At 45.5% G+C, this 23,752-nt stretch overlaps 1 protein-coding gene across 1 annotated transcript in view; it reads right to left on the bottom strand.

Moving 5' to 3' along the window:
• Nucleotides 1-18,751, bottom strand: part of LOC307247971 (semaphorin-5B-like) — a 66,637-nt gene extending 47,886 nt beyond the window's left edge. Inside the window, exon 1 of the mRNA XM_080024146.1 lies at nt 18,693-18,751. The gene's annotated coding sequence lies outside the window, so the exon portion shown is untranslated. The remainder of the gene's footprint in view (nt 1-18,692) is intronic.
• Between the last annotated feature and the right edge of the window lie 5,001 nt (nt 18,752-23,752).

The raw sequence follows: 23,752 nt of genomic DNA, 5'->3' as shown, positions 1-23,752 counted from the left end.
TGCAATCAAGGTGTCATCTATGTTACATTGAGGTACAATGTCAATATGTACTCATTGTTAGCGATGTTTTATTAATCATATATTGTGATATTTTGAAACATAATTACATCATTTCCATAGTTCTAAGTGATGATATGTTTGTTTACTTATGAGCGCTGAAATATTTGAGAGTTATTTAAAACACTAGAGAATCCACAGGATGCCATACTTACACCGAACATATACCATTTACTGTAGTTCTATGGGAATAACTTGACTGGATCAACAAAAGGCAGGTATTGTGACAGGTGTCTTTATCGATGATGGGTGTATTCCCCCACGCTAACCCCCGAATCTGAATTCACAAAACTCAGATGCTTCGAGACATGACTGGCAGTGGACGCTTTCAGTTTCGAACAAACTTCTGCAGCTGGGCTTCAAATCCCCTGGAACAGTTTGTTGGTCGAGGAGACACAACGACCCTTGACGCTCCGTGTGCCCAAACCTCCATCCTTTTTCCCCTTTTTTCACCAATTGGAGACTTAAGCTGCCTTCCTCTGGCCAGACACCGCCGGCTCATTCTGTTTGACACACACTCACGCACAACCCAGACACCCACGCACGCACACACACACACACACACACACACACACACTCCCAGCATTTAAGTCCCAGCAGGACTTGGTCATGGCTGATCTTACTCAATGGACACAGGGCTCCGCCCAAATCGCACTAATGCCTGCTCCCCGACTCAGGGGTCGCATTGACGGAGCCCTCAGACCATCAGAGGGATCGACATTCAAATACCAGCCTCGGCCAATGGCAGCAGGGGTGTGTGTGTGTGTGTGTGTGTGTGTGTGTGTGTGTGTGTGTGTGTGTGTGTGTGTGTGTGTGTAAAGGGGGGGGGGGGGGTGTCAGTGGTGAAGATGACACCAAAGTGTCTGAACTTTGAACTGTCAGCCGCACAAAAGCTAATTTGTGTGGAGGCCAAAATCCCTTTTATCTACACATCAAATGTGCTTGTCTATAGCAGCTTCTCCACCCGGGCTCCTTGGCATGGCGATTACACAATGAAGAGAGAGAGAGAGAGAGGGAGAGAGGGAGAGGGAGAGAGAGAGAGAGTGAGATGCGTGAGTCGCATTCTCTTGTCCCCGTGGCTTTCGTGAGCTGCTCGGTCCCATTGCTTTCTCCCGTGGCCGTCGCTCATTTGCATTTCCATTACGCTCCTCTCTCTCTCTCTCTCTCTCTCTCTCTGTTTCTCCCCTTACTCTCTCTCTCTCTCTCTCTCCCCCCACTCCAGCCTCATTTCCCTCGAGGGGAGCGGGTAAAAGAGGAGGCTGGGATGTGCTGACGGTGCAGCCCCCGTCCCCGTCCCAGCTCAGCAGGTAGGCCAGAGATGTGTGGAAACAATGTGGGGAAATCTGAAGTCGCACCGAGGAACATTTCACATGTTTTCCTTTTGTGCAGCGCCGGGAAGGCGAGGGTTTTTTCGGGGGGGACATTCGGTGCGTTTACATGCACGCTAATGTTCCAATTTCCGTCCGAATGAGGCGATATTGCCAAAATTTCAGCAGTCATGTAAACAAAGCGGCGTACAGCATAAAAATAAAGTCCAGAGTATATTAGGATTGACAGACTTAATCGAATAATACTGAGATTATTCGGTCATATTTCAATTCATCCTCACCAGAGGAGTGATAACGAACCGAAAGGGCTGAATATCCCAAAAATTCATTGGATGGGTGAAAGTGACATTTCTAGGATATTTTAATGCACATGTTTACCTCTGCCCCTAGAACCGACAGAATATTTTGATCAAATGACGGAATCCGAACCCTCAGCTCTGTCACGACTCTCCAAATCCACGATTCGATATGACTTTCGATTTTAAGGACACAATTCGATTCAATTTTTTCAATTTAAACTTTTTTTTTTCCAGCACTGACTATCGAGTCTTGACTTGTAAAGAAAAACACTTGGTTCTCGATAAGTAACTTTTATTTGAATAATAAAAATTATAAATAATAACAAACATATGAGAATATTTAAACAACTCACCTAAAGCGATTCTTTTCTCCAAACAAAGCAAATAAAAACCCAAGATGTATTTAATTTACTCCGTCTCCTGCTGTTGCTCCACTTCGGACTAGAACGAGATTGCTCCTGAAAAAATGCCACCTGCGTTCTCACAACCCGGCGGCAAATGCCCCGCAGCCAGGCACGATTTCACGAGCCTGACTATGATTTCTGAGTTTCGAAATCGAGCCCCCATTTGAATCGGTTTTCGATTTCGAATCGGAATCGTGACACCCCTTGGTTCGGCGAATCAATACAAAGATATCCTACACAACAACAGATACTACGATTTTTATTTCATCTTTTTGTTTTACAGCTTCGGAAACATTATTAAATATATATATTGTCCTATACTCCATACTCTTACACAACACCAATTGTCGAGAATGTGTGAATTTTTTGGAGAACCGTATATCCATTTGGGTTCAGCCGTTTCAATCTTTCCCTGTCACTCCGAGAAGAGTGTCTCGCGCGGGCGATCGTCTGAATTGAGAGGAATTTTCCAAATTTGAAAAGACTCCTGTGGAGTACTGTGGTGGTCAAGCCCCCGCTGCGGACAGGCTGTGCAGGCTCCCATCCCGGGGCCGCTCAGCTGCTGTGGATCGGGCGAATCAACGGAGGGACTCTGCTAATTCGTCAAGGGATAATTGTTTGGTTGTCCACGCAGTGAGGATCGGCGTGCCTGTGAGACCAATCGCACGGGGGGCGAGTCCACCCTGACAGGCGAGCTGCCGGACAGACAGTGGGAGAACAGAAAGCGGTGATCCGCGTGGACTATGTGTATATTGGCTTGTGAGCCCCTAAGTTTTTCCTTTCGGCCCAAGAGCCGACGTTTGATTTTAAACAACTACACAATAAACACGCCAACCGGCGCTGTTTCGCCTCCGCCTGCCTCCTCATCCTCATTCCCTGGTCCTGCGCAAGTACGCACCGATACAGACGCCAATGGACTCCAGCTTCAAGAGGTAATCTCCTGGACTGCTTCGACAACAGTCTTGAAGGAGTTTCCACATACGCTGACCTCACGTCCTCAAATCCCAAAAAGATGCAGCACTCCATCGGTCTCCTTCCTGGTCAGATAGCCCGTACACAGCCTGGAGGTGTGTTTTGGGTCATCGTCCTGTGGAAAAACAAATGATGGTCCCACTAAGCGCAAACCAGGTTGGGACGGCATAATGGCCGCAGTAGCCATGCTCGTAAGGTGTGCACTGAATTCTAAACGAAACACAGACCAGCAAAGCACACCCACACCATCACACCTCCTCCCCCATGCTTCACGGTCAGAACCACACATGCAGAGATCATCCATTCCCCTTCTCCGCGTCACACTGACACGGCGGTTAGAACCGAAAATGTCAAATTTGGACTCATCAGACCAAAGGAAAGATTTCCACGGGTTTAATGTCCATTGCTCGTGTTTCTTGGCCCAAGCAAGCCTCTTCTTCTTCTTGGTCTCCGTCTGTAGTGGTTTCTTTGCAGCAATTGGACCATGAAGACCTGATTGACGGAGTCGCCTCTGAACAGTTGATGTTGAGATGTGTCCGTTCAGACCGGAAGTCTGAACGGACACGGACTTTACTTTGGCTGTAGTCTGAGGTGCAGTCAATTGGCGATTTCTGAGGCTGGGAAGGCTAATAAACTTGGGTCTTCTTTTCCTGTGGCGGTCCTCATGAGAGCCAGCTTCATTAAAGAAGACACTGACAGCATGGTGAGTGAGTGAGAGGAGGCAGGGCTATGTGGGAGCTCCATTCAGAGAAGAGAGACAGAAAGAGAGAGCGAGGAAGCGTAGCATATCTCGATAGTGCAGAAAATGAGTGAGTATTTAAACCATTTCAAATATTCAGAGTCTATATGTAGAGAATTGTTTTATTTTTGACAACACTTACCCACAGTTTAGAACCGTGAGGGCTCTACCTATCAGCACGGTATAGTTAAAATCCATACCATAGGGCAAATTCAAACTTTCATACTTACATAGGTACCTTCTATACTGTTTATACTGTCCACCCATAGCTAAGCCCTCCCCACATTTTTTAGAAAAAGATGAGAAAATACATTCAAAATAAAATACCCTTGTAGAGCACACGTCCTCATATTCCATATCAATAGCCACCTTGAAAAAATTCTGAGTAATATCAGTTCGGGGCTCGAGGGTCTAATTCCTCACGAGCCCCAAGCTCTGCATGTCATTCTGCTTATCAGCCTATCACATCTTGCATAAATCACATTAATTAAATAGTGACCCCCCCCCCCCGCAAGATCTGTAATGCAGATTCATTTGAATAAAGTAATTCCACTGTCGAGTTATGAATCGCTTGTTTCGATTCATACAAAAAGAATGAGTTGTTCGCGAGTAGATCACAGACGGAAAATAGATGTGTGGAAGTGGGCGAGAGTGGCAGAGTTTTTAATAAAGTGGATAGCATTCGCATCGAAAGAAACTAGGTGGACTAATTAATCCAAAATCAAGTTTCTTGTTTTATAAAACATATAATGTATGACTTAGGGCTGTCAATCGATTAAAATATTTAATCGTGATTCATCGCAAAATCTATTCAAAATTAAGCTTAAAGGGATATTTTTCAAGTGTTTCATACGCTTATCCACATGGGAGTGCACATTTATGATTGCTTTATGCAAGCATGTTTATTGGAAATAAATTAACAACCCAAAACCGTGACAAATATTGTCCAGAAACCCTTAGAGGTACTGCATTTAGCATAGAAAAAAGCTCAAATCACAACGTGGCAAACTCAAGCCCAACAAACATCTTTAAAAGACTAAAACATTCACCACCAAATAATCATGGTTTTCACCACAATTTAAATAATAATAATAATATTATTAATAATAATAATAATAATAATAATAATATTACACTTGTTTACATAGACATTTATCATGTTCTGTCCCACTCATTACAGAACCCAATCAAAAAAACCTTACAATGCACCACGCGTCTGAATTCAACACTGGTTCGTCTGCATGTGTCAATCAATCAGTGTGTCGTTGTCAAGACGATGGCGAGTCTATCATAGGCGCTGTGCGCAACAAGCTCACTCAGGCTGCCAATGACGCTCGGGGCTCATATGGTGCGTGCATAAGCGCACATACCTGTCAACCCTTTTTCCCCCGGGATGCCCCCGTATTTTACCCTTCTCTTCCGCTGTCCTCCCGTTTGAAGCTTTTCCTGTAAATGTCCCATATTTTTAACCTTTCTAAAAAAAAAGAAAGAAAAGAGCGATCAGAGTTTATTCATTTATTCATTCATTCATATTGGGTCGAAAGACAACAGCAGGGCCCGACACTAACTTTTCCAACTTAATGTCTCTCCAGTTGCATTAATGCATCAAAATAATTAGGGCCGTTAAATCGAATTGCCTCAACGCGTTAACTTCGGCAGCCCTGACTGTAACTGTCTGGTCCGCGAGGACGAGTGCTGCGCTCCGTAGACTTCTGCTATTTGGTGAAGTTGTATCGCTTAAACTACTTCACATTCACTCACAATTTTTACAAATCGCAGCTTCAAAAGTTAATTTATTATACATTACGGTAGCTCTTGATTCCACTTTGAATCTACTTGTTTACCTACTTGTTTGTGTTCAGTGCTCCCAAGCTTGTGTTTGTCTTGAGTACGGACCGGCTTTTGCTGAAATCTACTTCAATCCACTGTTATCTGCTAGTCTTGTTTAGTCACAGCTATTGCGTCCTTTCCATTTTACCGAGGTCCCATTTGATCACCTCACAAACGAATCGAAAGCGGCCCTCTGTAATGCTTTAGAAACAGTGGCACTACTAAAAATAAAATCATGTGTTGGGAAACCAACACCTTGGTTTATGGATGAGACCCGAGCACTTAAGCAAGTGTTTCGTCATGCATGAGACAATTGTTTGCTGAACTACAAAGTTCTCTTTCGTTAGCCAAAACTTAGTATTTCTCCAGGTTACTCTGTCTTAATAAAAATAATCCTAAAACTTAATTTGATATGATAGCTATGCTAAGCCAACAACAGCCTATAACAGCCTGACTTCATGCACTATAACTGACTATAACTGACTTCATGCAATTCATTACTCGGAAAATTGACCTTAGAAGAGATTAAAGGCACCCCAATCGAATCCTTCCAATAGTGAAACAGAAACAGGCACTAAGGCAGATGGTGTAGATAACCTCTCACACATTGATGCAGTGTCTCTTGAAACTTTTTCACAGTTGGTAAGTGTGTTTCAGTTTCCACTCCCTGGAAATGTCATTAAAGAGCTAATCTTATTTCCAACTTTGGACCCTCTATTCTTAACATTATAAACTCATCTCAACTCAACTCTCCTCTGGCACTGTACCTACAGCTTTTAAGGCAGCCATGATTAGACCGTGACTTAGAAAACTCAACCTCGACCCTGAGAGTCTTAGCAACTGTGGGCCAGTCTCAAATCTCCCTTTCATATCCAAAATTTTCGATTCTCAAATATTGTGGCCCAACAGACTGCTGATCACATGTCCACCAATAATTTATGATTTTTTCAGTCTGGATTCAGAGCGCTCCACTCCACTGAGACGGCCCTCACAAAAGTGGTTAATGATCGTATATTAGCAAAGGACACCGACACCTCATCGGTAGTACTCCACCTCAGCGCTGCCTTTGATACTGTTGATCATAATCTACTGCTAGATCGCCTTGATACGTGCATAGGCATTAGAGGTTTGGCACTTTCCTGGTTTAGATCGTATCTTTCAGAGGACACACGGTGTAATTCATGGCAATGTGACGTCTATAGATGTTGTAATTGACCCTACTCTCTCTTTTCAAATGCATATTAAGAACATTACCATAACAACATTTTTTCATCTTCACAATATTGCTAAGATACGGCCCATTCAACGGATGAGTGATGTGGAGACCATAGTCCACGCATTTGTAACATCCCGCTTATTGTAAAGTGTTGCTCTTTGGCCCTCCGATGTTTGGTATTAAAAGCCTCCAGCGAGTTCAAAACGCTGCGGCAAGAACTTTGACGAGGACTAGAACATTTGACAATACAACCCCAATACTGCCACCTTGCACTGGCTCCTGGTTTACATTTAGCAGACGCTTTTATCCAAAGCGAGTTACAATTGTTCAAACACCGACGGACGCAGCCATCAGGAGCAATTAGGGGCTAAGTGTCTTGCTCAAGGACACTACAGCATGCTAGCAGGAGGAGCCTGGGATCGAACCAGCAACCTTTAGATGACTAGACCACCAGCTCTACCGCCTGAGCTACCATCCCCATTTACGTCAGATGCGACTTGAAGGTTTTGCTACTGAACTATAAAATACTACACGGCCTAGCACCTTCCTATCTTACCGACTTAGGGGCACCATATGCACAATCTCTCGTCTTTTAGCGATTCCGAGAGTTACAAAGAAGTCTGCAGGCTCCAGAGCATTCGCACTCCGGGCCCCACCACTCTGGAATGGCCTACCTGCGGAAATCAGAGCTGCTGCTTCTGTAGAAATGTTTAAATCAATCAGTCTTGCAGTTGGTTAACCACGCCCGTCCTGTTCATTTGCCGCTCACCCTGCCTTCACCCCTTAGCACTGGCGCGGTACATGACGAGGTTCTTCCAATTATCTGTGAGCTACTTAGGGACCGGGCTCCCTCTCCATCTCTACCAGGTGGTACGAGGGGAGGAGGGAGTGGAGGGGAGCCAGGACAGGCGGAGGAGTGGCAACAACTCTGTGTACTTCCTGTGTGCTCCAGAGGAAGAAAAACGGATGTCTCACGTGTGCAATTAAGGGATATTAACATCTAGTCCAACATAACAGATCTGACATCTGGATGTTAACCCACTGTGTTCTACCTCTCTCTCCTTCTCTCTTGCTCTAAGAGGAGGGTTGCTGTGGATATGGAGCCAGGGGGAGACTGACCGATAGCCCTCATTAACCGATCATTAAACGTTACCAGACAAGATTAAAATATTAAGGCACTGTCCCCCGGGAAAAAAAATTATACGTTTTATTTTTTGTTTTTTTCTTTTTTACAAATAATAATTATCTAGACAAATAGTCAAATATTCATACTGAACAGCCGAATCAGATGAGACCGACAAAAGGTCGGGTACAGCCACAGCACTTGTCAACAACACAAACTTGTAATAATTCTTATTTAAACTGTTCAACTGATAGTATTAATCGTTCAAAATTCTTACCCTTACCAAAATTCTTACAATTACTGACCTTTTCCAGATGTGGAGGATGCTGCTCTGCTGCGGTGGTGGAGGCAGTGAACACCAATAGTGACCAACCTAACCACCACTCCGACCAACCTAGACCAGAGCTGATGAGGACCACTTCCCTGGAGGCGTCCTGAGGCACTCTCCACCAGCAAATAGATTTTGTATAGAAAAACAATAACCTATGATTTGTGGTATTATATTATAAATGTTGCCCACTCGGCCTCCACTGCAGCCTGGTCCTCCTGGAAGGGGGATCCCTCCTTCTGTGGCCCCTTCTCAAGGTTTCTCCCCCTTTTTCCCCAAAGGATTTTCTGGGAGTTTTTCCTTGCCCGGATGATGGTTCAGACGAGGGCGTGCCGTTGATTTCTCTGTGGAATGTGGGTTTGTGAAGCCTGTAAGACTGTTTTGTGATTCAGGGCAATCTATCTATCTATTTATCTGTCTGTCTGTCTGTCTGTCTGTCTGTCTGTCTATCTATCTATCATCCGACAGTGTATCCATCCAAAATGGTGTTTTTCCTAAGTAATAGATGTCCTGCTTTTGGTGTACTTTCATTGAGCTATGTACATTTACCATTTGAATGTGCACCATTGCATCTTTTCCTTATTTGTTTGTTTTTACAACAAGACAAGACGAGAGGGTGATAATGGGAGGCACTTATTGTGCTGATGGCCTCTGAAAGAGGAAAAACTGCCGCAGTGGCTAATGGTGCGCGAGACCGCACAAATAAATGGCCCGCTTGACGTCAGAAGTGAAATTCCAACTGCACATCAACTAATTACACGATTAATCCACTTTTCCTGAGTTTAAAAATCTGAAGATATATAAAAAAAACAAACAATGACATGTTCTTTTGGAAGTACTAGAGAGGAATTTTTCGCATACTGGAGAGTGTTTTCTTCTATTTTTCTGGAAGCTATTTTTCCATTATTTTAAATGCGAGACAGCAATGTGATGGATATCAATTACCGGAACTAATTTAGCTCCTTCAAACCTGCAGTCCTAGAAAGCGGGATGAGGAAGAAGCAGAGGCGGATGTCCGTCTTCTTCCTTTCGGTATACTTTCTACTTCTTGGATTAATAAAGAGTTGTCTTATTTTATCTTACTATTCACACAGAGGGAGCCAACACTGGAAAACGGCATGTTCGATGTATAGCACAGCCGCTTTTCACGCTATTTCTATGACAAAATCGTTGTCATTTACTCTTTAAACGAGACCCAAATTCGACTTAAACTGGTAAACTACCAGAAATAACAATTCAGTGTGTCACCAATGGTTAAAATGTGTGAGGTTCTTCTGTCATTTCGATTGGAATTGCTCCCGAAAATAGGGGGGGGGCGGGTGCGTTTCTCAACAGCACAACACCCGATGACAACCCGTCGCACGTGTTGAGCTATAAGACGGAAACCTTTTCCTACATGAATCTAATGTCTAATTGGATCGGTAGCACGATGTAGACGATATCATCACTCAGATAAACGATCGGTAACAATCACATCCATACGGCCAGAATGGAACGATGATAGAGCAGAGTCTAAATCCCGAGGCGTTGTCTTGATCAAGTGGTAGTGTGCCATCACTTCGCACGAGTGCCAAGTTTTCCAGGGTGATATGAAATGTTCTGCGCTTCCTTGCCAGTAACCAAAGAGAAATTATTTTGCCGTCCAGTCGCAAATTCAAAAGATAATTCCTCACTAACTTTTTCCATCCAACTTAAAATCAGTTTCGTCACGGTTGCCAAATGTGAAAAATGAAAATGTGAATGTTTTGGAGTTAGTCTGCAGCTTACCAGACAGAAACACACGAGAAGGAAATTACATATCGAGCAAGATGTCTGTGTGTGTGTGTGCGTGTGTGTGTGTGTGTGTGTGAGTGTGTGTGTGTGCTTGTGTGGGTGTGTGTGTGTGTGTGTGTGTGTGTGTGTGTGTGTGTGTGTGTGTGTGTGTGTGTGGCAGAGAACCACGCATTGCTGCCTAATGAAGCGACAAGCGTGGAGCCACCGTCGCCGGGCCGCTTTGGCCCTGCCCTTTGTGACCGAAAGCCGCTCACTGTGCGGGGCCTGCTGCAGAGAGGCACTACGTCCCAGCCTTTGTCCCTTTAGTGCGAGATGAATGAAGGAGAAAGAGAGAGAGAGAGAGAGAGAGAGAGAGAGAGAGAGAGAGAGAGAGAGAGAGGTGGAGGAGCAACCCTTTTCATTCAGACTCTCCTGTAGCTTCCTTCGCTCACATTTGTAAGGGTAACACAGTGTCGATGGAGGAGAGAGAGATTTGTGTGTATTTATTGTATGTTTTTTCATTATATTTTTCACTGAATTGAAGAGAGAGAGAGAGAGAGAGAGAGAGAGAGAGAGCGAGAGAGAGAGAGAGAGAGAGAGAGAGAGAGAGAGAGGAGCATCCCTGGCTCTCTTTTTTCTTTCTTTAGTGATAAATGCGGCGTTGAAAATAGTCTAGAATACTGATAAAAATGCAAATTAATTAAGGATTTAAAATGATTTCAACAAAAATGTCACTTTACTTTTTAATTCACTTTTTCCACCTTGGAGAGAGATTGTATCGAGCGAAGAAACAACGGCGGGAAAAGCTCTGCACAATTGAACTGGTCCCTCGACAATGCTATCATAATAACTTTAAAATGTACGCTGCATTCCAACTGACGATGAACTATCTATCCCTAACTTTGAAGCAAGAACTCCAACGATTGGCTTCGGACGGGAATTGCCGTCACTTTAGAGATAAAACCGTCTTTGACGTCAACATGGACGAGTTGCCTCATAGTAAGACGTTTTGGGATTGAAATCCACAAGTTCTTCTTACAATTCACATGTTCCCTTGTTAGCCAGTTTGGGTCATGCCAATATGGCTCCGACCGAGCAAATCACTGGTTCCAATCCTGGACACCAATTCCAATCGTTGAACCCTGAACAGTAGTGGACGCGGTAATAACGGTATAATGGAGTCAAAACGTGCATGAGGCCGCCATTATTGAGGCCAAAACACATGGAAGGCAAATACGGACACTCAACCCAAAGCCACTGTGTCATTTACACAATACAGATACAACCATCCCAGGGGTAGAAGTATGTGCTATGTCACCCTGGTACTATTTACCTACTTACTTAGCATACTATGGTTTCAGACACCCTTAACACTAATTTGGCGTACTAAAAAGTATGCTAGTATGCCAGTCTGGACACAGCGCAGCATTGTGCAGAACAGCATGGATGATTGGTGAGAAATGGGATTGCAGGAGAAGCCCGGAAAAGGGAGCACGGGTTAAAGTGGTAAATAGATAAGCAATATTGATGGGCCTTATGGACCACAGTAAAGTGAGCTGTTCTACTAGCAACCGTTTAATTTCTGTTGCATGACTATTTGTGTAATTACGATACGGTCAATATCACTCATTCATGAGTGAGTGAGGTTCTCACAGGTGCTGTAAAACGTTATCTTTATAGATTCTGTCCATTTACCTCTAGTTTGATCGATAGCAAAAGATGGAAAACCTCAACCCCAAGGCCGACATTTTGTTTTCCAGGTGTTGGACCTATAATCGGGAAATACCTTCGAAAAGGTTTGCTAAATATTAAAATTAGGGTCCATCTGACTCCAAAATACCAATTGAACCCATGCCCGAAACATATATGATAAATAGTGAAGACCAGATCAACGTCTCAAAGCCAGGAGGGCAGAGAAGGAGAAGCACAGACAGTAAGGAAGAGGAAGCAGACGTAGCCATAGCACTCATCAAAGTGAATGAAATCACGTCTGCCCACTCACACTGTAAGCTGACTCCGAATGGATGTGAGCCAATAAGCATGAAACAAAAACAATCAGGTAAGAAGTCAAGGTCCACAAGGTGTATTCCAAAAAACAAGCAAGAGACAAAACCAGATCGGTAAGAGAAGGCAAACTTATCCAGCAGGGAAAAGGCAGAGAATCAGGCTCCAGGGAATCAGGCAGATAATCAGGCTCCAGGGAATCGGGCAGAGAATCAGGCTCCAGGGAATCAGGCAGAGAATCAGGCTCCAGGGAATCAGGAAGATAATCAGGCTCCAGGGAATCGGGCAGAGAATCAGGCTCCAGGGAATCAGGCAGAGAATCAGGCTCCAGGGAATCAGGCAGAGGTTTGGACGGAAGGTACAGGAAACAGGTAGTAGTTGTGGAAAAGCTCAGCAAAACGCAAGAGACAATCTGGCAGAGAACAAAGGGAAGTTAACCGAAATTTATACTGAGGGACTATCGAGGAAATGAGCTGCAGGGGAGAAACCAGGTGAAGGAAAGGGAGTGACAGAAAAGCAAAAGAGACTGGGCGGATCTGAAATACCATGGAGGTTAGTGACATGGCATAAGGAAATGACCAGATGAAAATAAAACATGAAAACAAATATAGATACTGGGAGATCAGGGAGGATTCATGACACATGCACCAACAATCCGACACTTCACAGCTCTGGCCCGCGGCCAGGGCCTTTTGCTTACTGTCAATGCATCGACCATTAAAGGAAAAAAGAACCACAGCTTAAAATTGCCATTCATATAGGTGACACCCGGGCAACCATTCTTAATGTCTTCATCTCAAAATGTCACTGTTAAGAGAGCAGTAGAAGAATGTTTAGGTTAGCAGTTGGGGACAGAGTTATTTCCGCCTGAAACAAACCTGTAAGACTGTTATCCAAACAGACCCGGGGGCTAACTTGGACCCCCTCCCCCCGATGCTGGCTTTTGTTTACATAGTGATTTATTAGATCTGAGCCATTTTCGTCACCACGGAGCGCATTGCCTTGCCTTCTATAAAAGGACTGACAGTATGCTTGAGCCATGGCATGTTTAACAATGTAACCTTTTGTAGGCCTTAAACTTAAAAACAAGTTTGTTCACCTAACTGTTAGCTGAGAAATAGCTCTGTGTGCGGTCACTTGTGATGAAGAAAGCCTGTTGAGCTGTCGCTCCGACTGAATGACCATTGAGACTTAGCACTAATGTGGGGGGAAAAAAAACAACAACTTGTGTCGGACAAATGTCAGCCAATGGGAACCTCCTTCATCTCAAGCCTCAGCCAATCAAACGGGGGATTCTGCAGTCCTTCGAAATTGGTAGGAACATGTCCAAGACCCTCCGTTCCCATTTAGAAGACCCGAAACAGTGGGAGCCAGCCTGGTTGGTTTCTGTCTTCCCTGGAGCCATGTTGGATTCAGAGAACTGTTTGATTCTCAGTGTGTATCTGGTTAACATCACTCGCTGAGCTCTGAGAAGAGCATCGCCGGGCCAGGTCAATCCTTAACCTGCTCTTACAATAACAACCTGCCAACCGCCTACCCCCCCAAACACCCATTACCTTGTATGGAGCGTATAGCGAGGAAGTTCATTACCAGGTGGTACTGATGTTTTTGAAATGTCCCTTTTGTGGAACAGCAGGAGACGAAAACTAGCTCCCTTCTGCCAGTTTCTCTATGTTAGTAGAATCGTTTCAAGGAGCGGAACTTGAAAGCTGAAAAAAGCCTATCCTTTGACTCGAGGTCACTAGAAGTTCTAAAACATGTACATTCTAATACATTCCAATACATTTTAAAGTGCAAATGTCGAGGATTTTCATTAAAACAAATGTCTGTTAAGTCACTATCTATCCCCGAATGAGGCAAGGGTGGTTGAGCCTATAGCCCACTGATGAAAGCCCTCGCATTTGCAGTATTCTGTGAGTATCAAGAACTCGGTGTCGGTAACGAAGTTACTGGGAAAAATCACAAGCGGCACAAAGTTTGTGACGCGCTTTCCATTACCCAGAAGTGGTTTGTCCACCAGAGAGGGTAGGTGGAGCTAATGCAACAGACTCATTTTTCAACTGACTTGTGTGTGTTGTGTGTAACACGCCGTACTTCTTATACGACGTGTTTTATCGCTGGAATGACTAATCATCTTTAAATACAAGTGTTATCGCTATAATGAGTAATAATATTTAAATAAAAAGTGTTTTATCACTGGAATGAGTAATAATCTATAAATACATTGCGGCTATTAACAGGAGGAAGGCTGCGTTGTTTGTTCTCCGTGGGTCCGAAGGAGAAGGCAGGGACGGCAATCAAATTTGACGTTCAGATGAAGTCACAAAAGTCCAAAAAATTGTCAAAAAAGCAAAGCGACCATGAGGGAGGAAAGAAGCAACTGACTGACGTCACCCAGGCAACACTGCTCCCTGGGAAGTGAAGTCCATAAACACACCTGCAATTAGATACGAGCTTGATCCCTGAATCTGATGTCAACGTTCTAAGTTGTTTTCATTGACTAACATCATAACAGATTACTCATTTTTAATAAACCCCGGTTAAGAACTGTGATGTTGATCGTGATATTACTCGACTACTGTGCAGTAGCTCTCAAAGCAGCACTAGCTCCTATTTTGATCATCTCAGAAGGTTTTTTCCCATCAAGTCCCATACTGGGTCACCCCGAGTGCCACACCGGTGGCGTCATCATTAGACAAAGGTCATTTCTGGGATCAGGCAGCCTTTGTAGCGCTCTCTACAAATCTCACGTTCTTGTAATTAAGTCAATGTAATTATTTCTCCATTCCTTGGCATCGACAACTAAAGACTGGAGGCTAGGGGTCTGACCCCGGTATATCGCATACACGCTTTGACCAATCACTCTCCCTCCGCTGGGGAGAAGACTTGGACCCTGTCCAGCTACCCCTTGAGAGACACAGCGAGGGCCACGCCCCCATCCCCTCTTTCTCTGAAATTCCACCCGGGGCAATAAAAAACGGGTCACAAAACAACAGCTTTGAAAACAAAAGAGCCAAAGTCAGCCAAATCCAGATGAACAACATGCGACAGAGCCACCCGCGAGTCCGATTAACTGCATGTTCACCAAATGAAAATGTGATCCTGATAAGTCCATGTATCGGGGGTTTAAGCTCGCAGGAGCAAATGGGCATCGAGAGGGCACATTTAGTCTCTCCATCGGAATATTCAGGGAGGGTCATTTCCGATGCACCGTTCTCAGCTCCTTCCTACCGGGGTGAATGGCCTCCCTGTGTGGCTTGCCAAATATCTGCCAATGGCCACTCTCTTTTACAAGTGAATGGACTGAGTTTAGCCACAGTTAAAAAGACACACTAACGTGCCATGGCCGGGCCACAATGGCGGTCCGGGTAATTTGCCAAAGCTAATGATGCCGCCTTGGCCCCCGAAGCGAGAGTTCTCAAAGGATGGGAATCTTAAACAGGCCAACAGCTGCACCACACCGCACCGCTCGCTCAGGTTCCCTCCCTCCCTCTCCCCTAAACCTTTTTCGGTCTCCTTTCTCTTATCAGTGAATATGCCACCCCGAAAGCTTTGCTTCCTTGAAGAAGGCGTACAACAATGGAATAATAACACAATCAGGTTCCTATCTCCAAGAGCGCTAACTACCCCCGCCCCCCTCTCCTTCTCACAACTTTCTCTCTTTTCAAAAACTGGAGGATCCCTACGTCGCTCCGCTACAAAATCTCCCCGTCAGCAGACACGCCGGCCGGCGGAAGGGAATCAATATTCCCTCCGCAAGCGCGTCCCTCGACAACACCAATCAGCGTGCGTTCTGACCGATAAGAAAAGGTGGCAAAGAAAGGGAGAGAGAGAGAAATTAAAGTTCTCAAACACAAAAGTGAAGTCGCTGGTGATGTAAGCATTAAATTAATTAGAAGTCATCGAATATTAAGAGCAAACCCGGCGAGAAGTGTCAGCGGGTTGATCTTGGGATGTTGACCGTTTGCATTATGTCATCTTGTTCGGGTGGAGCCTGTTTCGGGGTGTTATGGGCGATGTACATATTTATCGTCCAGCTTACTTTAATAGGTGAGTAAAAGAAGATGGCTTCTCGACTTACTCTGTCATCACATGGCCTCTCCTGTTCCTTTTAGCATGTTGTGGGTTGATGACCACACTGCATCCAAACTTTTACCGGCGTCTTGCGTGCAATGCATTGTGGGATATGCCTGCCAGTGTAGTATGTGGTATTTGCGTGACATGATATTTCAAATCAGTAAAACATAAACAGGTTTGGGAGAAGACCCTTGTCAGACATTAATATCAGGAGAAACAGTAGCTATTGTCGGCGGACTAAAAGAGACGTAGCTTGTGGCTGGTTCTGTCAGACAACTTGACAGCGTCACATGCTGCCATCCCTTATGGGCTGGCCGATTTGTGACCCACCATGTCCCAACCTGGCACATTTTGAAGTGTTGTACTTTTGGCTGTGCATGAAAAACATTGGAAATTCCTTTTCAAGTCCAAATTATGTATTTTCAAAACTGAGTATGATTTCGAAATATGAGATAAATGTTAAAAAGTCGAGGACACGTGCTCCATCTGCATTAGCTGAGTTACTCACCAACAAGTTGTTGAACACACGGTGATCTTGCAGTTAGTTCCCTTTAATGCAAACATGCAGATCAAGATCATCCTTTCATATTCCGAGTGATGTCACGTCAGAAAGTGAAACCGTTTTAATAAAATAAGGTTATAAAGTGTATCGAATCGTGAATGACTACATCGCATCGTCTTCGCGTGAAGAAGAAGAAGAGCTGACGTCACCTCCGTAAGCAATGTTTGAAAGAAAACAACAAAACAAAACAACATATAAACACCGGAAGCAACAAATCTTACTTCTCAGTGAAAATGTGATCCTCGTGTTGTTATGGAATATGAGACGAGGGCGGCAGACGCTCTGAGACGTTTCGCCGAAATCGCAGAAAATATCGGCAACAGTTATTCCCAGAATGCAAATGGAAATTACATTCTGGGAATTGCTGTCCCCTGGAGATTTTCATGCACGCGATCTGAAAACTGTCACTTTCTTCAAACTATCATTGTTATAAAACAATAAAGGCAGGAAATGGGAATGTTTATAAGTTACAGAATAATAGAGGAGAGATGCTCCCTGAACTTAAAATGAAAAAAAAAATTTAAGGATTTACTTGAATTATGCTTTTTCCAATATTTTAATAAATTAATGATTCATTTCAGTAAAACATATGCAACATTATCGTATTGAAGGAGTTCAGCACTATCCAAATGTAACTATCTAAAGCACTAATTGTGTTTCTAAATGGGTATTTTGTTCTGCAATAGTCTGGAAATGTTTCTAAAACTTTAAAGCCTGATTTCTCTGAACATCTGTTTTCAAAACCTTCATCTTGTATAAGTCAAAGCTCCCTAAATGTTTGCTTGTTTGCCACAAGTGTTACCTTGCTCTGATTCTCCACTTCCGTATTATGTGAGGAAAAAAAATCGAAAATGCGACCCCAAAGTACGTGGTGGGTCACATTTAAGCAGCCAGTTCCTCCTTCCCTATACCTGCCTTGCTGCCTGCTTGCTTGCTGTGTTTCTACGCTCCCTCCACCTCTCCCATCCGATGGGGGAGATTGGAGCACGTGGCTCCTGCGTTTCTAGCTCAGTGAGTACCCCCTGCTGAGTGGTAGAGCACCGGACTCAACCGATGCAGAACAAATGAAGATGATGGTTTTTTTTCTGTAAGTAAATGTGAACGTTGTCTGTGGTCTGAACCATAGATTGAGCATCATCCATTTTATGACATATTTGTTGAGTGGATCTTATTTCTCGTCGGCGGCCGGGGTTGGGGGGGGGGGGCGGTCGCTGGTGAGCGCGGCGCGGCAAACGGGGACACACACATTCTCCAGCCGCCTGTTGCTTCTTTCTAAAAAAACCGACAACCCGCCGAGACCCTCCTTTCCAAGACCTCCTTCGTACGTCTGTGCTTCTGACGACCGTTTCCCCGCAAGGAAAGGTAATGAAGAGCCCATCGCCGAGGGAACCGGTCGCTCCTGTGCTTGAGGTCGGAGCGCTGACCCCCATCAAACCAACCCTCGGCAGACAAAGGAAATTAGCCAGCGTTGGTGGGGGGCGGATCCACGTGGAGGCGATCCCCCCCCCTACCCTCTTCCCCACCTCACCTACCTACCCCCCCCCCCCCCCCCAACCCCCCACCCCACCCCGCAGGAGGGCAGAGAACAAAGGCAACGTCCACCACGCTCCTGGAAAACGCTCTGCACGAAAAACGACGACGGACGCCCCTGACGGACAATATCTGTTCATATCCACTCCTGGCAATGAAGCCGGAGAGAGAGAGACAGAATGACAAGAAAAGGAGGAGGTTGAGGGGAGGGGGAGAGGGGGAGAGAGAGAGGGGGGAGAGAGAGAGAGAGAGAGAGAGAGAGAGAGAGAGAGAGAGAGAGAGAGAGAGAGGGGGAGAGAAAGAGAGAGAGAGAGAGATAGAGAGAGAGAGAGAGAGAGAGAGAGAGAGAGAGAGAGAACTAATTGACAACCTGCACATGGGACACACACAGACAGCAAACAGTCTTCACCAGAGACAGACAGACAGACAGACAGACAGACAGACAGACAAAAAACATGAAAGAAAACTCACCGGCACACCATCACGTGACTGGGTTTGGACAAGCAGCGACTTCGGCCCGAACACTTTACACACTGGGAAAGGAGCAATGAGTAGAACGAGACAGAAAGAGAGAGAGAGAGAGAGAGAGAGAGAGAGAGAGAGAGAGAACTTGTTAACCATCAGCGCACACGGGCGAGCCGCTCACAGCATGGGGGGGGGGGGGTACCAGGGGGTCCAAAACACTCCTGTCGGCAGGAAAAAAAACAAAAACGTTTTTGAACCACGCATGAAGAATGAGCAGAAGAACAAACATCTCTCTCTCTCTCTCTCCCTCTCGTAGGGTCCCAGCACATGGCAGACAAAGAGGCAAAGCGAGCTCACTGGTCGAGTGAACGCCGGCGGTCTGGCCCCCGATTCGCCGGCGATTCCCTCCACCGCCACAGCCTCCCCAAATGCCACAGACATTTAAGGTGGAGCAGGTGGAGTTTTCAATAACAATGACCACAGCGCCACACCCTGTACTGATTCAACGGGAGCGGCATCTTGAGGTTTTTTTTCATGCTTTTTACTGATGTGAACGGAGCGTCCATGCAGCTCCATTCGGGGAGGAGGAAGCGGGTGCTACCTTTAAAAAAATGCAATGAATCGGCGGCACTTTAATTTTCCGTCTGGAGGAAACTTTTACCACATTTGTGTGAGAAGTCGCCAGTGAATGCCGTCACCCCGGCGGGCGGACACAGCCGGTCAATGGGGCACCGGCTACATCTGGCCGCAACGTGGAGTTCGCATGTTTGGCGACACAATTGTGCTTGTTGACAAATCGTGTTTGGGAACAAATTCTGCGTTTGTGTGGTGTGTGCACGAAAAACACTCTCGTTGAGTCCATTTTTAGCCGCCGCCGGGGGGGGGAGGGCGCATCTCTTGCCGTTCAAAAACATCTGCGGCTCGGCCCGAGCCCAAACATCCTTTCACAATTTCGCCTGCTCTCTCTCTCTAATGGATGTTTCGTTTTTGGATACTTTGCCCGTCTTTTTTTTTGAGGTCCATCTATTTGCTCCTCTGCCGACCCGACCGCCCGTCTCCTTATTTCTTTGAAGGTGGAACCAAAGGAACAATGACCCGTTGTTCACCCCGGCCACGTCTGCGGAGACGCGGTGCGCTGAGGGATCGCTCGTCCTTTGGATTAATGAGCAGACACATTAGTGACAAAACACTAATGTCTATTAGTGTTTTGGAATCAACAGTCACTATAATGAGGCCGTGATTAAAATGTCTATCTCATCAATTACACTCGCGGGAAACAGTGCTCTCTCTCGCTCCCTCTCTCAAAATCACACAGAAACACACACACACACACACACACGCAGATCTGCACTGGTGGCTGCCTTCCGAAATACCACTAAATCATTTAATAAATACGCTACAGTATGCGATTTTTAATATAACAGCGGCATACAGCTGGAGGGGGAATGACGTGGTTACGAGCACGAAAGGGAGGCGAGTGTGTGTGTGTGTCGAGAGAGAGAGAGAGAGAGAGAGAGAGAGGTGTTCATCAGAGAGAGGACGCGTCAAAAAAACCACCGTTTACAACCAGTCGTACGAGCGGGGCTAATGGTAATGTCAATGCGTCCGTGTTATCGATCATGCGGGGCTTTTGGGATACAGCAGAAAATAATGGAATAAAAAAAAAAAATAGCAGACTTTTTGGCGTCGCCGCCGCCGCCGCCGCCGCCGCCGCTCACGGCAGGACCGCGCCTGGCGCCGCGTACAGGCGTGGCGCAGCGTGCCGTAGGCGCACGCTTCCCAGTGAATCCATGGTGATCCGCTGTTGGACCCCCGCGCGCCTGACGTAGCATTTCTCAGCATCTCGTAGCGTTTTATATTTCTTTCACTTTTTGCGCGAGAGGTCTATTTTTTTGTTTTTCAACTGCGCGCGGTTTACGCGGCGCCTTTTCCATACAAACACAAGATAAAACGACAATAGAAATGTTTAGTTTTTTTTATGAGCGCGACACGTTTAAATGAGTTTTATATAGAGACCTAGAGCTGCTGTCAGATTTGCTTATTGATAAATATTCTATTCTAAGATAAAGATTATTCATGCAATTACAGTACCTAATCAACCAATCATGTGGCAGCAGTGCAATGCATTAAAATCATGCAGATAAAGGTCAGCAGCTTCAGGTAATCTTCACGTCAACCCTCAGAATGGGGAGAAATGGGATCTCAGTGTTTTCGAACGTGGGATTGTTGGTGCCAGACGGGCTGGTTTGAGCATTTCTGTAACTCCTCCTCTCCTGGGATTTTCACACACAACAGTCTCAGGGGTTTAATCAGAATCGAGCGATAAACCAAAAACCAGTCGGAGGCAGTTCTGCGGACGGAAACGCCTTGTTGATGAGAGAGGTCGACGGAGAAAGGCCAGACCGGTCGGAGCTGACAGGAAGGCTACGGTCACTCGTAACCACTCTGTACAACTGCGCTGAGCGGAAAGAAAAAAAATCTCGGAATGCACAACGCGTCGAACCTCGAGGCGGACGGGCTGCAACAGCTGAAGACCACGTCGGGTGCCACTTCTGTCGGCCAAGAACAGAAAGCTGAGGCGGCAGTGGGCTCAGGCTCACCAAAAGTGGACGGTTGAAGACCGGAAAGACGTAGCCTGAGCGAAAGGATCTCGATTTGATGCAGAGGCACACAGGTGGTTGGGTCAGAATTTAGCGCCACCAGCATGAATCCATGGACCCAACCTGCTTTGGGTCAACAGTCCAGGCTGGTGGCGGTGGTGCAAGTATTAGTCCAGTGTTCCTCATAAAGCGCTCTCTGAGTGTATGTAATATGCAATACAGTACAAACGCATCCCACCGACCAATTTCAACAATTACAGTGGTAACTCACATTTCAATTATATTTAAAGAAGTTATTGATGGCAGACTACAACTACTACAAAAAATATATATTTTTAATACGTTTTAGGTGTATAACTCCAAGACAAAAAATGCAGGGCGAGACTCTGGTCACCACCGTAAAATCATCGCAGCAGCCCTGTGAGAGTGAGTTGGGTCTCATTTTATCCCATGTTGCTCAAGCTACAGTGAGGCTCCCTCCATAAAAGAGCTGATATAATCAGCGTGTGTGTGTGTGTGTGCGTGTGTGTGTGTATAATGGGTAAACACACACTCCTCTGGAGGAAAAAATCAAAATAAACCCATTATGACCCCGGCCACTCGACACGAACGACCAAGATTGATGAGAGTGCCGCTGTTTTGTTTTTTTTTGTTTTTTTTAATTTCCACCCTTTCTCCAGAGGAAAATTAATGGCACTTCGTCACCCAGAGCCGCTCAAGGTGCAGATTACAAGCATCACCAACGTTGTTTGGCGGACGCCAAAAAAGAGGACCAAGATGTTTCCCGGTGAATGTTGGTGGGTTCGGCTCGGTAAATCCCGGCGTTGACCTCCCGTGCGTTTCTATCTGTACGATATCGACCGGATTTTCCTCCCAAAAATGACCTCGACAAAAAGTCACTTTTTCCACCTGCTTGTCATCTGACTTTTTTCGAACGGAGTTTTCTAAGGGCGGAGAAAAGTAAGAGCTCACAGGTCAAAAAAAAAATAAATCGGAGCGATTTCTTTAATGAATATCTTCATCGCTTTGTGAAGGTCTCCAGGCACGAGGACGAAGGTCTCTCTCCATCCCGAATAACTGAACGGAAAACCTTGGCCTTTCAAACGGCAGTTGATCACCGTGACGTTGAGACGCCGTCCTATCGGGACCTCAATCAACGAAGGCCAAAAAGACGGGACGGACTCAAAACCAACAGGAAGTGACATCAGAGCCGTAACAGCGCAAATTTGTCTTCATCCAAACAAACGTCTCGTCAGGGCAGGGCCGCAGACGTGTATATGGGCGCAGCTGCGCTATTATGAGTATAATGTGGAATCGGAAAGGTTTAAATGCCACACGCCGACTTATAAATACAAATTCAAATATTTACCTGTACGCCTTCAAAGCGGGGACCTGCTCAACGGACACTGTTGGCGAGGTCAGATTAATGTTCAAAGACACAGGGTCGCGACTCCAAATGCCAAAAAAAACATCCTCCCCTGAGAACGAAGCCCATCCTCAGAACCTCACTCCAAAAAAAGATCCAAAAGGCTTCTAACATCTGGAATTCACGTGTGTGTGTGTGTGTGTGTGTGTGCGTGCGTGCGTGTGTGCGTGTGGATCTGTTCTCAAGCTAGACATTCCCCGGGACATCCATCCCAGGAAAACCATCGCCAGAGGTTGGTTTTTTTTCCTCCTTATATGCTTCATCTGTTATACCGTCGTCTGGTAGATGTTTAAATGCTAAATATATATGAATATAAGCAAAACACCAGATTATTCCCTGAGATGTTTACCGGCGTAGCTGCCGCTAAATAAGTGCTTAATCTTCCCCGGCTCCGCTCGCCTGCTCGGCTGACGGACCAGAGCTGTTTCAAATATTTGAACAAGTTGAGGCACACTTGATTTACCCTGCCAGATACAGAGACATTTTTTGCTTTTACACACCCTTACCCAGATAACACAGCCAATAAATCAAGTGGCGCTCATGTTTGGTAATATAGAACGCACTCCATCACTATGGACTCTTTAGCGTCCATATTTATCAAGTCCGCCCTGGACGGCAAGATGTATATATATTTTTTTAGATATTCGGCTCCTTCTCCCTCTGGAATTTTGGCTATTTCATTTTTTGCGTATTTTATTGTAATTTTATTTATTTATTATTGTTCAATTTTTTTTCAATTTCATCTGCACTTTAAACGCACTACGCGCAACAAACTCACGGCGATTCGGATTCCAGTTCGGACGGAGCGCTAAATTGTTTTGAGTTGGAGTGGAGCCGTTGCTATCGCCTGCGTGTGAAATGAAATCAGTGGGACAAAGTCGACAGTAAACACCATTAGCACCGACAAACATTGGTACACCTGGCCAAACAGCCGTGGTGGTGGTGGTGGTGGTGGGGGTCGGGCGTTGGGGCCGGCGGGGGAAAAAAGGTCGCGTCGGATCCTTCGGAGATCCCGCGCGGCTCGACATCTGACAGCGTGA

This window comes from Zeus faber, assembly GCF_960531495.2.
Source record: "Zeus faber genome assembly, chromosome: 2".
In the NCBI taxonomy this organism is placed as follows: domain Eukaryota; kingdom Metazoa; phylum Chordata; class Actinopteri; order Zeiformes; family Zeidae; genus Zeus; species Zeus faber.
This window is presented reverse-complemented; position numbering and strand designations above follow the sequence as displayed.